This window comes from Bufo gargarizans, chromosome 1 (genome assembly GCF_014858855.1).
Source record: "Bufo gargarizans isolate SCDJY-AF-19 chromosome 1, ASM1485885v1, whole genome shotgun sequence".
Taxonomy (NCBI): Eukaryota; Metazoa; Chordata; class Amphibia; order Anura; family Bufonidae; genus Bufo; species Bufo gargarizans.
This window is the reverse complement of record NC_058080.1, coordinates 753878093-753884092: the sequence shown is the minus strand read 5'-3', so window position 1 is coordinate 753884092 and position 6000 is coordinate 753878093.

Sequence of the window (6000 nt, the reverse complement as noted above, 5' to 3'; positions counted from 1 at the left end):
AGCCCCTTCTCCATCCCCGCTGACACATCGCAGCCGGCAGTGTATCCGTGTTAGCGGAGTAAAAATGTCAGCATTCGCCCCGTAAGACGCAGGGGCATTTCACCACCCACTTTTTTTTGGGGGGGGGGGGGGGTGCGTCTTATGGGGCAAAAAATACGGTAGTCAATGTACAGCTTGCATAACAGCGTAAATTTGGTGTGCCCTAAAAATAATTGAACACAGCCATTAATGTATAAACCACTGGCAACAAAAGTGAGTACACCCCTAAGTAAAAATGGCCAAATTGTGCCTTAAGTGTCAATATTTTGTGGCCACCGTTATTTTCCAGCACTGCCTTAACTCTCTTGGTCATGGAGTTCACTAGAGCGTCACAGGTTGCCACTGGGATCCTTTTCCACTCGTCCATGATGACATCATAGAACTGGTGGATGTTAGAGACCTTGCGCTCGTCCACCTTCTGTTTCAGCGTTTGAGGATGCCCCACAGATGCTATATAGGGTTTAGGCCTGGAGACATGCTTGGCAAGTCCAGAACCTTTACCCTCAGCTTCTTTAGCAAGGCAGTAGTTGTCTTGGATGTTATCATCCTGGAATACTGCCCTGTGGCCCAGTTTCTGAAGGGAGGGGATCATGATCTGCTTCAGTATGTCACAATAAATGTTGGCTCCGTCAATGAACTGTAGCTCCCCAAAGCCAGCAGCACTCATGCAGCCCCAAACCATGACACTCACCACCATTCTTGACTGTGTAGGTAAGTCACACTTGTCTTTGTGCTCCTCACCTGGTTGCAGTCACACACGCTTGACACCATCCGAACCAAATAAGTTTATCTTGGTCACCTCAGACCTTAGGACATGGTTCCAGTGATCCATGTCCTTAGTCTGCTTGTCTTCAGCAAACTGCAGGCTTTCTTTTTTGATCATCTTTAGAATAGGCTTCCTTCTGGGACGACAGCCTTGCAGACCAATTTGATGCAGTGTGCGGTGTATGGTCTGAGCAACCTCTGCAGTAATGCAGGCAGCACTCATACAACCTCTGTATATGAGGCTGAGCATGTGCACTCAACTTCTAAGTGGAACTTGTCTTGTGAAACCAGCGGCTGATCAGAAATGCATGCTGCCAATATATTAATTTCTATGGGCGCACTGGAGTAAGCCAAGTACAACACTGTGGATAGGGCTAACTGAAGTCACTCAAGTTAACCGGTCTTCCCACTTTAAGTACCAGAACTGCACATGATTTCTTCCACATCACTGGTGCGATCTGGGAACAAAATGAATAGAATCCCACACAACTGACCCACACAGACCTTTAACACCTATGGCACAATGCCATGTGGCTTCACTAACTGATGATATATCAGCAGTCACTGTTACATGCAAATTATATATTCTCTTATCACATTCGACCTCCTCTCATTGTTTAAAACATTCAGTTTAAAAATAGCGGCCATATTACATTGATTAAAATAATTATTTAACTACACTGCTTTGCTCCAAAAATCATTTATCCTAAGACTACATTCACACAAGGTGTGATGGCCTTCGTAACTGCTGTCACATGGCCATTCTCAGAACCAGTTGAAGTCATTGGAGCTATTCTTATGATGGTTTTTTAACGGCCAGCGAATGCAGCTGTCAAAAAGTAGGATGTTCTATTTTTTACCAGACGGACCCCATGAGTGCACTCGTCTAATGGTTGTTTAAAATGCGTAAACTAGTGAAAAGTGGCCTTTTAGGGATTTAAATAAGAATTACTGCATGCACTTGGATGCACAGAGACATTCACTCCTCTTACAGCTAATGAATAGACAAAAGTTAGTGTCTCAGAAAATTAGAATATTATGTAAGACCAATTTAAAGTATTAAATTATACAAACCGGATTCCAAAAAAGTTGGGACACTATACAAATCGTGAATAAAAACTGAATGCAATGATGTGGAGGTGCCAACTTCTAATATTTTATTCAGAATAGAACATAAATCACAGAACAAAAGTTTAAACTGAGAAAATGTACAATTTTAATGGAAAAATATGTTGAATCAGAATTTCATGGTGTCAACAAATCCCCAAAAAGTTGGGACAAGGCCATTTTCACCACTGTGTGGCATCTCCCCTTCTTCTTACAACACTCAACAGACGTCTGGGGACCGAGGAGACCAGTTTCTCAAGTTTAGAAATAGGAATGCTCTCCCATTCTTGTCTAATACAGGCCTCTAACTGTTCAATCGTCTTGGGCCTTCTTTGTTGCACCTTCCTCTTTATGATGCGCCAAATGTTCTCTATAGGTGAAAGATCTGGACTGCAGACTGGCCATTTCAGTACCCGGATCCTTCTCCTACGCAGCCATGATGTTGTGATTGATGCAGAATGTGGTCTGGCATTATCTTGTTGAAAAATGCAGGGTCTTCCCTGAAAGAGATGACGTCTGGATGGGAGCATATGTTGTTCTAGAACCTGAATATATTTTTCTGCATTGATGGTGCCTTCCAGACATGCAAGCTGCCCATGCCACACGCACTCATGCAACCCCATACCATCAGAGATGCAGGCTTCTGAACTGAGCGTTGATAACAACTTGGGTTGTCCTTGTCCTCTTTGGTCCGGATGACATGGCGTCCCAGATTTCCAAAAAGAACTTCGAATCGTGACTCGTCTGACCACAGAACAGTCTTCCATTTTGCCACACTCCATTTTAAATGATCCTTGGCCCAGTGAAAACGCCTGAGCTTGTGGATCTTGCTTAGAAATGGCTTCTTCTTTGCACTGTAGAGTTTCAGCTGGCAACGGCGGATGGCACGGTGGATTGTGTTCACTGACAATGGTTTCTGGAAGTATTCCTGAGCCCATTCTGTGATTTCCTTTACAGTAGCATTCCTGTTTGTGGTGCAGTGTCGTTTAAGGGCCCGGAGATCACGGGCATCCAGTATGGTTTTACGGCCTTGACCCTTACGCACAGAGATTGTTCCAGATTCTCTGAATCTTCGGATGATGTTATGCACAGTTGATGATGATAGATGCAAAGTCTTTGCAATTTTTCGCTGGGTAACACCTTTCTGATATTGCTCCACTATCTTTCTGCGCAACATTGTGGGAATTGGTGATCCTCTACCCATCTTGGCTTCTGAGAGACACTGCCACTCTGAGAAGCTCTTTTTATACCCAATCATGTTGCCAATTGACCTAATTGGTGTTAATTGGTCTTCCAGCTCTTCGTTATGCTCAAATTTACTTTTTCCAGCCTCTTATTGCTACTTGTCCCAACTTTTTGGGGATTTGTTGACACCGTGAAAATTTGAATCAACGTATTTTTCCTTTAAAATGATACATTTACTCGGATTAAACGTTTGATCTGTCATCTACGTTCTATTACAAATAAAATATTGACATTTGCCATCTCCACATCATTGCATTCAGTTTTTATTCACAATTTGTTTAGTGTCCCAACTTTTTTGGAATCCGGTTTGTATTTAAAAAAAATATTTAATAAAGAAATGTTGGCCTACTGAAGAAAAGTTTTTACAGTTTATGCACTGAATACTTGATCGGGCCTTTTTTTTGCATGAATTACTGCATCATTACACCGTGGCATGGAGGTGTATCAGGTGCTAAGGTGTTATGGAAGCTCAGGTTGGTTTGATAGCGACCTTCAGCTTGTCTGCATTGTTGTGTCTGGTGTCTCTCATACATTTTCTATGGGGTTTAGGTTGGGCGAGTTTGCTGTCCAATTAAGCACAGTAATACCATGGCTATTAAACCAGGTATTGATACTTTTGGCAGTGTGGGTAGGTGCCAAGTCCTGCTGGAAAATGAAATTAGCATCTCCCTAAAGCTTCTCAGCAGAGGGAAGCATGAAGTACTATAAGATTTCCTGGTAGATGGTTTTGCTGACTTAGGATTTGATATAACTCAGTGGACCAACACCAGCAGATGACATGGCTCCCCAAACCATCACGGACTGTGAAAACTTCATAATGGACCTCACGCAACTCTTCCTCCAGACTCTGGAACTTTGATTTCTAAATGAAATGCTTTTCTTTTATATTAAAATATTGATTACACTCACCGGCAATTGGATTTTCCAGACCGCACGACAGCACTACAGATATAGAGGATCTGCCTCCAGGGACAGGAAACCCGCAGTGGTTTACAGAGCATAAGAGTGACTCCAACCTGGGTTACTTTTTCCAATTATATAACATTTAAATGTTTTTAATTATTTATTAATTTTTTGCTGCTAGAATCTGTGCAACTTAACCAAGTACCGTGAACACCAGGGAGGGAATAAGGAAGGGTGCTGTCGTGGGGTCTGGAAAATCCGATTACCGGTGAGTGTAATCATCATTTTTCCCTTCCCCCATAACAGCACCACAGAGAGAGATTACAGAGAAACCCGCTTACTTAAGGGTGAAAACAACTTCAGAGACAGGATTCAGTTGAAGCCTAAACCGAGCCCTGACTACTATCAGTATGAACAGACCTCGATGGTAGGAATGTTCATACGCAGGAACCTAGAGCCCCATATGACCCTAAAGGGTCCTAGAAATAGTGTCAGGACAAAAGATGACCTGTTCCTTTACAGCTGAAGGAACAGGAGACTCCCTCAGGCCTAATACCAAATGATAGGGGAATACAACAAACAGGAAATAGAAAAAGACACTTAACTCCGAAGTATGCGGACGAGCAGGAACTCAGAGAAAAACCAAACACCAGCACCTACACAACCAGAAAATAGCTATCAACCGCCTAGCATGATGGGTGAGACGAGACTAAATAGAGGAGTTGGAATGACCACTTAAGACACACCTGAGACAAGAGGTGTGGTCATAACCAGCAACAACACAGAAACAAGTGAAACCAAAGAGGCTGTCAGATCACATCACGTGCAGCCAGTCTCTTAGATCTTCTGACCACTGTCACGGGAGAGACCGTGACAGTACCCCCCCCCCCCCATTCTACGGCTGACCTCCGGACACCCAGAACCGACTTTATCCGGATGAGCTCTGTAAAAGGCTTTCACCAGACAACTAGCATTAACGTCGGGCGCTGGAACCCACATCCTCTCCTCTGGTCCGTAGCCCTTCCAGTGAACAAGATACTAGAGGGATCTACGAAGAATTTGGGAGTCCACTCTTCTGGCGATCTGAAATTCCATAAAACACAGTACCTATTTAATATACCACATACAATAATAAAAAGCATAAAATCCACTAATTAATGTTGCAAATGTATAACACAGTCCCTCTATACCTCACTGGTGCGGAGCTCACGCACTCATAGTTAGAGATGTCCCGAACTATTCGCCGGCGAACAGTTCCCGGCCAACATCGCTTGTTCGCGTTCACCATGGCGGGCGAACATATGCGATGTTCGGTCTGCCCCCTATACGTCATCATTGAGCAAACTTTGACCCTTTACCTCACAGTCAGCAGACACATTCCAGCCAATCAGCATACCCTCCCTCCCAGACCCTCCCACCGCCTATCAAAAAGCAAGGACAGCATCCATTCTGAAGCTGCAGTGTTAGTGAGAGCAGGGAGAGTGCAGCTGCTGCTGATTTAATAGGGAAATTGTTAGCTAGGCCAGTGTTCTGTGTCCACTCCAGTCCTCAAAGACTCATCTGATCTACTGTAAGGACAGCGTCCTGACGGCACCCCAAAAAGCCCTTTATATATATTGCAGTTGCCTGCCAGTGTGTGTCAGGCCCACAGAGTGTACTGTGCCCACTGCCCACCACTCATATCTGGTGGCACAGTACCTTGCAGATAAAAAAGCAATACAATTTTTTTCTCTGTAATATAATTGCAGTTGCCTGCCAGTGTGTGTCAGGCCCACAGAGTGTACTGTGCCCACCACTCATATCTGGTGGCACAGTACCTTGCAGATAAAAAATAAATACAATTTTTTCTCTGTAATATAATTGCAGTTGCCTGCCAGTGTGTGTCAGGCCCACAGAGTGTACTGTGCCCACTGCCAGTGCCAACACTCATATCTGGTGGCA